Source organism: Gobio gobio (genome assembly GCF_949357685.1).
Source record: "Gobio gobio genome assembly, chromosome: 11".
NCBI classification, from domain to species: domain Eukaryota; kingdom Metazoa; phylum Chordata; class Actinopteri; order Cypriniformes; family Gobionidae; genus Gobio; species Gobio gobio.
This window is the reverse complement of record NC_137104.1, coordinates 22,195,121-22,204,090: the sequence shown is the minus strand read 5'-3', so window position 1 is coordinate 22,204,090 and position 8,970 is coordinate 22,195,121.

Here is an 8,970-nt window from a genome sequence, read left to right as displayed (position 1 = left end):
CATACACCATTATGAGTCAGCTTACCTGTTCTCTTCTGAAAATAGCTTAAATCTTTGTACATTTCTATTCTTCTTACATTTTGATTTTACTTTGACCTATTCATCTCTACCACATGGTCACAACCACATTAGATTAATTAATTAATTCAGTGCTTTTAATCATTTTGGCCATTCTATCTATGCTTTTTACTTAAATCTCTGCCTAAAAGACCAGCATCAATAAGAGTCTTCTCTTCACTGTCGTTGCGAATGAAGTTGTTGTTTATTGCCTGCTGTTCAATACAATTAGAGACCCTGATCTTTTTGTCCTCATGTTGTTGTGCATCTGTGCTGTCCACTACTTGTCTCCTGATTAGATTCAATTTGCTGTCTTTGTTCAAGGCAGCATTTGAACTTTTGGGACATTTTTTAAACCAAAATTCATCAAATACATTGTAACATTGTATTGTGATTATATTGCCATTGTTTTCAGCTGTAATAATAATAAAAAATAATAATAACAAAAGTATCTCGAGTTTCATATTTGCACACCAGAATGATTTCCTACCGATCTTTTAAAATAAAGTTTTAGTCTCCTATGCTCACCAAGGTATTTCATCAAAAATACAGTAAAAACAGCAACATTGTGAAATATTATTGTAATTTAAAATAACTGTTTTCTTTTTGAATATATTTTATTCCTGCGATGGCAAAACTGAATTCTCAGCAGCCATTTCTTTATGTTGAAAACAGTTGCTTAAAGGTGAACTATGTAGGATTTTTGCAGTAAAACATCCAGAAACCACTAGGCCAGTGTTATATATTTTGTTCAGTTGAGTACTTAGAATATCCCAAATGTTTTCAACTATTTGTAAATCGTGAGAAAATTGCTATTTTAACCAAGGAGCCGGGACGTGTGAGCTATGCGTGTGAGGGAGTCGCCTGTCGATTGCGTCATATCTGCGTCACCCTCGGTCTCCGGTTTTATTCAGTGAAACACTTTACTCTCACTGCAGTGTGAACAAGTGTCATAGCAGCCGCCGAGTGAACGTCATAACTTCCTTTTCAACACACTCAGATATATCTAAGACGATAAACAGAGTTGCGTTACCTCACACTCAGCACTGGAGAAGAGGAAGTGCCGCCGGCAACCGTGTCATAATAAAAGTCCCGCCAGCGACTATGCCATAATAACAGTCCCGCTCTTCAATCGCTCCTGCGGCCTTGCTCAGCTCCACAACACTCGCTCCTGCTCTGCTTCACTACAGTAATGTTAATAATCGCATCCAAAAACATGATTTCTGCCCGAGTCCTTTCCTGACTGTTTTCCACCGGCTATGAGGTGAAGACCACATGTCCCGAGATTCTGCGCTCAAACGTGGCGTCATCAAACTACGCCTTTGTTTTGAACAGGCGACCTCTAGTGGACGGAAAAGTTACATAGTGTAGCTTTAATATTATTGTGGAAACGGTGAAACTTTTTTTTAGGATTCTTTGATTAAGAGAAAGTTTAAAACAACGGCATTTATTTAAAATAGAAAACCTGCGTAAAGTATTTGAGTAAATGTAATTTGTTTACTGTACTAAAGTATCTGTTGGCTACTTTGTAGTTTTACTGAGTATCAAATATATTATCAACTTTTACATTCTACCTGACTATATTTTTGAATAATATATGGGTTATTCTAAAATTAGGGGTGCATTTGGAAGTTGACAATGTGAAGATTTTTTTTTTTTCCCAAAACACAAACAGGACCTTACATAAAACCCTTAATATCAAGTAATTATTCTATTAGGCAAACTCCAGGTTTCCTGGTTTTGGATTCTTCCCCTCCAAAAAGCAGATGTTATATATATTCCGGTAAACTATTTTACATACAAAATAAGTATTTGTTCATAGCTTGGAAAAATACCTACAATTAATAAATCCCTTTTCACAGACTGTGATGACGCGTTTTAAAGGTCCCATGGCATGCATATTTCATTTTACATGGTCCCCAAGTGGCTAGAAATTTTGATAGGTGTAAACCGAGTTCTGGGTGTTCTGCTCTGCCTTTGAGAAAATGAGAGCTCAGACGAGCCAATCTGGAATCTTCCCTGTATGTCGTCATACGGGGAAAGGTTACCTCCCCTTCCTCTGCTTTGCCCGCCCAGAGAATTTGGAGAAAATGGATTTGGTTTATTTTACTCGCAATGTCAGTACAGGCTTCACAAACAGACTTTACGATATGGATTCGACAGCACCGCCACAAACAGTGAGTAACAGTGTTCATTAATGCCTGATCTGTGATCAGTGATTTCTGATGTGTAGCTAATTATTCAAGTTCACACAGACTTTCTTTCTAAATCGTTTATGCATCCGTGAATCAAGCCAGTGACTAAACGATTAACTTCACATCGTTTCTCTTAGTAGCAAGAAACAAATCTGTTATTTAAATTGTGATTAGATGCTAGATTAGTGATCAAAGAACACTCTCTTTATAATGTTCGGAGCTGTGAATCACACGTTGCGAGTGTATCTGCACACTTGCCCAAACTGCTGTTATAACAAATCACGCTGTTGCACAGCGAGGCTCTTACTGTATTCATATTGATGTCGTGTTTGCTGTCAGTTGTGGTGAAAGCATTTAGTGAGAGAAATAGCATTGCAATGACGAGATCACTGCATTCACGCGATCAACAGACTGCCTGTGTACTCAATGCTCGTCACTGCAGCCTCCATGTGATGGGAAAAGATCTAAAAATAATGCTTGACAGCTGTAATGGTAAAAAAACTTAGTAAAAGTATTCGAGAGGGGTTCCACATGTTACAAAGTTCAAAGAATAAGGAGGAATTAGACAGGGTCGGCATGACTGGGACTCGTGTTTATTCAGAACTCTCAGATACAAACAAAATAAACTCGGCTTCACAGCGCTCTCAACAACTCAGCACAATATAACTTTTCTCAGCAATCTTTCTCCAGCTCATTGTCTTTCTGGTCTACAAGTGCCCAGTCCGTCTCTCTCTCTCTGGCAGTGCGTGCAGACCTTGCTAAACCACGCCCCCTCCGCCACAAGATCTAATACTCATTTCAAATGCAAAGATTTCAACAGTGGGCGTTTTCACTGAAGTCTCACAGCAGACACGCCCCTTCAAACAGAGCATTCAAGCCAGAGGGCTACTATCAGGATAGAAAAAAATCATTTTTTTCTAAATTATGACATTGTATGATGTAAAAATCATACTAATCCACGCCATGGGACATTTAATTTAATGGTCATCAATATCGTATATCCTGCAGCGTTTTTTGTATTTTATTTGTTTATTTTTTTTAATGTACATTTATAACACTAATACTTTGTATTTTGTTACTTTTGCATCAAATTACAAAAAAAAACAAGTTACCGCTGCGGAGAGGGTGTTTCTACAGCGTCTATGGGAGTGATGGTAAAAATGTACATATTTCTCTCTTTTGACTGCCGTTATCAATCTCACATTTTTTCCCTCTTTTTGAAAGTTGTAAAATCACTATTGTGGCGTTTTTCTTTTGCTATTTGAGCAAATGGGTACACAAAAATATATATATATACATATATGTATTTAATGTATTCTCTCATTCACAACTACAATAGGTAACCCAACTATGACGACTTCCGCTCTGAGGAACCCGGAAATGTGAAAAGGGTCTATAGTCACCTGACTGACAGATTATATATCCACTTACCAAAATAAAAAATTATAATCATTAACACTTTATGGAAAAAAATATTTAGAGGTATAATACCTTTCTATTTTCACAAAAGTAGTTAAATGGTCCTAACATTTTCTCAAACAAGTCAAATTTGTATATGTTGTTTTGAAAGAAAAAAACCTTGCTGGACAAAGGACACCTCTGGTAATCTCATAACACTAAACATGTTGTACAGTAGGCGACTGGGTATTTTTTTAAATAAAAAAACTCAGCAGTAAAACAATTGACCACACGGAAACATAGTTGACAAAGGTAACCCAGTTGACTGGACATGAGAAATGTTTCCTTCCTTTGTTTAGTTCCTGTCTTTGGCTTTGTCCGAAATGCCCCCTATACCCTACATAGAGCACTATTTGAGGGGACAGCCATTTGTAGTGGTGTCCGAAATGATTGTGGACATTATTGAGTGTACTGATGTACGCTTAAGGGCTAGAGAATACCCATAATGCACTGTGATAGCTGTGCACTGATCGAATTCCAGCCCCTCACCAGAAAATGGCGACTGCAGCTGAATCATCCATTCATCCATTTTCCAAACCGCACTGGTCTAGCATAATATCATACAGGTATAAATTCCTTTTTAATCAATTATTACCGGTAACTGTTATTAGTTACCATGCCAACAAGGTCAAGGTATAAGGTGTAAAGCCGAAAGTTTACTTTGGGTTTTTTTACGCGGACACGAGCGTATGCGCTCAGCCTTGCAAACTATACTTCTTTTGTATGCGTACACAGGCGTTTGACGCATGCACAGTTTTGAGCAATCTCTCGCCTCGAGTTACAACCTATGTAAATAGTGCTAAAAAATGTAATTGCATGTTTGACATGCAAAAAAATCCAGCGGTGTGCATTCAGTATGCACATACTCTTCTAAAGAAAAAATTTGCATCACGCGCTTTGTCCGTTGACCCTTGTGTACATGTTAAAAGTGAAGTATACTTTGGCCTTAAGGGTAAACAAATCACCTACACTATCCCTCGTCAGCCCCTGGTTAACTTGTGTATAAATACCCCAGTGTTTGCTCATGTTCTAGGTCTAGTCTGGTCTTGACTGTTATGTGTTTGGTTCTGTCCTGTTCATGGTTTCTGTTTTTTTGGTTCCTGTAAATTCTATTATTAAAACTCATCTGCATTTGGATCCTCTTGCCTTGGTCCCTGAGTTTCACCACGCGTAAAAGTTTGCTACTGTCCACTATGTTACCGTTACTGGGTAACACATTGGACGGTAACTTACTACTATACTGTACTCAACATGGAAGCCCAGAACCTCTGAGATCATTGTATGTTTAGAAATATATTTTCATAAACATAACATAAGTTTTTGTAAAATTTTGTTGTTCAAATTTGCAGCAGTAATGTAACAGTTAATTAATCCACTCTTGATACAGGTTTGCTTTTTTAACTAATATTATGGAAAAGAGAGAGGACCCAACTTTTAGTCTTTCATCCCTGTGCTTCATGATGAAATGACATAACACTCTGCAAATTATGTGAGATTGGGACAATCCATTTCTTTTTGAAGGGGGTTTTCCTAGTGGGTAACTTAGTTGACAGTGGTTTTTCGGGCACACGTAAAATAAGGTATATCACACTAAACACTTATTATTTTTGAAGAGCACAACCTAATGTCTTGATTATCTAATCGAAGTGAAGGTAAAACTATAAAATTAATTTAAATTTGAGATTATTTTCATGCTTAAATGCAGAGTAGAATGAGCAACTTTACTAAACCAGACAGCTGAAAACCAGGGTTCTATGTGACATGAACCTAATTTTTGAACAAAAGATATGGGTTTTTCCACATGTAGTAGTGTGACTGGGGAAAATATAATTTTTGTACTATGAAAATGAGCACTTGCGCTTTATATTTATGGAAATATATTAAAAATATACATCATGAGATGTACCCACAATTAGAATGACCCATATACATGTTTTTTAGAGCTGCTTTACAACAGAATTGAATCACAGATTCTGTTATTTTCCTGTTTATTACAGTGAAGCCACTTTGAAACAATCTGTATATAAAGCCCTATATAAATATGTTCTTGCTCAGACGTGGACCGGCTCTGAGATCTCTGGTGTGGCGTCTTGAGTTCCCTGTCAGGTTGGGGTCGGACTTTAGGCCTCGGGTCAAGTCTCGAGCTCAAGCCCTCCACCAAGGACAGCGCGTGTTATTTCCTATCCAATACAAAGATCATATGAACAAGTCAACTCATGGATGTTTCTTTTAGAGCTGAGTTACAATAGAATTGAATCACTGGTTCTGTTATTTTCCTGTTTATTACAGTGAAGTCACTTTGAAACAATCTGTATAAAGCGCTATATAAATGAGGGTGACATGACTTGACTATAGCAAGAACATTACAATGAACACAAATTTGAAAACCTCACTACAAATAATCCAGAATTGAAGACAAATGATAATAATCCTACTCTGTCTGTTACACTTCCTCACACCTGAAATCACTGATCGAGTGAATCTCCTGAACTTCTCCAGGTCCAACATATCAGGAATACTTTTAGCTGTCTTGCATTTGTCTTTATGAAAATGCGTCTTTCTGAACGGGTGCATGATGATGATGGTGTATGGAATTGAAGCATGCTTTGTAGCGCGTATAGCATCACAATGCTCTGTTCACTTTTGACGTCATCATGACCCATTTAATCCTGAGCGAATTTTGGCTTTCACTTCTGTAACTAAAGCTGATTTTCTTTTCCCGTGGCTCCACCTGCTACAGTAGCCACGCCCCAAACTCTCGCTATACGTTGAGATATATTTTTAAATAACATGTACGTACTTCACCTTAACTGTTTTGTACAGATCCTTTGCTTTATGTGCGTGTTTATCAATGTTATCAATATTATTCACTCATATGCTGGTGTTACGGCTTTCGCGCCGTATTTGAAACCTCTGTGAAAAGCAGCGTGAGTCACATGCTCCGCGCAGAGGTATCAAAATTGTTGGAAAAAGGAGCGGTGGAAACCGTGCACCCGACACAAAGTGAGTCAGGCTTTTACAGTCGCTACTTCCTCGTCCCGAAAAATTGGATGGTGGCCTCAGGCCCGGTGGCCTCAGGCCCATCCTAGATCTCAGACATCTGAACAAAGCGCTTATGATGCGCTCGTTCAAGATACTGACAGTGAAACAAATCCTCGCGCACATTCGCCCGGGGGATTGGTTTTTCATAGTCGACCTGAAAGATGCCTACTTTCACATTCAGATAGCACCCCGTCACAGGCCATTCTTAAAATGTGCCCTCGAGGGTCAGGCTTATCAATACACAGTCCTGCCATTCGGGTTATCCCTGGCACCTCGCACTTTTACGAAGTGCATGGACGCAGCCATAGCCCCGCTGAGGCTGAATGGCATGCGGATACTCAACTACCTCGCAGTTGGCTTGTAATAGCCCAATCAGAGGCACAGTTGACGATACACAAGTCCTGGCTCCTCAACCATCTAGAATGTTTGGGTATCAGGATCAATATCGCCAAGAGTTCAATGTCTCCCACCCAGAATATATATTTTTTGGGTATGGTCATAGACTCAATACAGATGAGGGCGCGGCTTACATCACAGCGCGCCCTCTCTATTCAGAACACGGCGGCGTCATTCAAAGCTGGCGCGTACGTTCCTCTCAAACAGGTCTAGGTCTTATGGCCTCGGCATCGCCAGTACTCAAACTGGGTCTATTACACATGTACCCCCTTTAACGCTGGTTGAATTCCTGCGTTCCGGCTCGCGCATGGCGATCAGGCCAGTTTCGCATCAAAGTGAACCACAGCTGTGTCAAAGCTCTGGCTCCTTGGAAGGCGACCACCTGGTATCAGACGGGTGTGATTATGTGTACAGTTACGAAATGGAAAGTGTTCTCGACAGATGAATCCAACCTAGGTTTGGGCGCCCTGCACGAGGGCAAGCCAATCTCTGGCCAATGGGCAAATTCAGAGAAAAGGCTGCACATAAACTGTCTAGAGATGATAGCGGTCATCCTATCGCAAAGAGCTTTCCTTCCGTACATAAAGGGTCACCACGTCCTGGTCCGAACGGACAACATGTCAGTGGTATCCTATATAAATCGCCTGGGCGGTCTGAAATCAGGCTCTCTACATTCCATGGCGAAACACCTCCTTTTATGGGCAGAGCACTACCTGAGCTCCCTGAGAGCGGCTCATGAGCCAGGTATCCTGAATCAGGGTTTGGATATGTTATCCAGAATCGGCATTCCCCCGGGGAACAGTCCCTTCACCCGCATACAATTCAGTTGATTTGGAGCACCTTCGGCAAGCGAAAATAGATATTTTCGCCTCAGAAGACAATGCTCACTGCCCAATATTTTTCTCCAAACACAGGGATGCGCTGGCCCATGTCTTGCCCAGACACCCTCTGTATGCTTTTCCTCTGATCGCGGTGTTGCCACAGGCCATCATTGAGATCAAGGAAACCGAATCCACAGTGCTATTAACAGTCCCATTGTGGTAAAACCGAATATGGCTCTCCGAACTGACTCACATTTCAGACACAGCCCCATGGCCGATTCCGCTGAGGAAAGACCTCCTCACGCAGGCTAGAGGGAAAATCTGGCATCCTTGTCCCGAACTGTGGGCCCTCCACGTATGGCCCATCAACGGATACCCGGGAACCTCTCTGAAAGACTTCTGAATACTATTTCTGAAGCTAGAGCCCCCTCAACCAGGCGGCTCTATGCACTGAAATGGTCGGTATTCTCTAACTGGTGTACAGCACGAAATCTTGATGCACACTTGTGCGAGGTGGCAGAAGTGCTCGCCTTCCTTCAAGAGCCAATGGACGCGGGTCGTTTCCCCCTCCACGCTCAAAGTATACGTTGCCGCCATAGCAGCTTATCATGCTCGGGTCGTGGGACAATCACTGAGGCAAAGCGAGCTTATTGTACACTGTAGTAAACGTTGTTTGTACGGGAAGAAGGAGGCGGGAACCGGCGAACAATCAAAGTATTTAATAAAACATAAACACAAAATAAAATGGCGGCGACAGCCCCTCACGGTCGACTGCCGCCTACACACACACAAACACAAAATGAAAACAAAAAGGCTGCAGCCCCTCGCGGACGACTGCAGCGTGCACATAACAAAAACGTCCAGGCCTGGTCCTCTCTCGTCCCTCACTGTCGTCGCTCCTCCTTTATACTCCCTCACTCCTCCGCAAGGGCCGAGATCGCTGCGGCTCGCAGCTGGCGCTCATCCTCTCTGATGAGCGCCGCCTCGTCCCGCCCTCACGT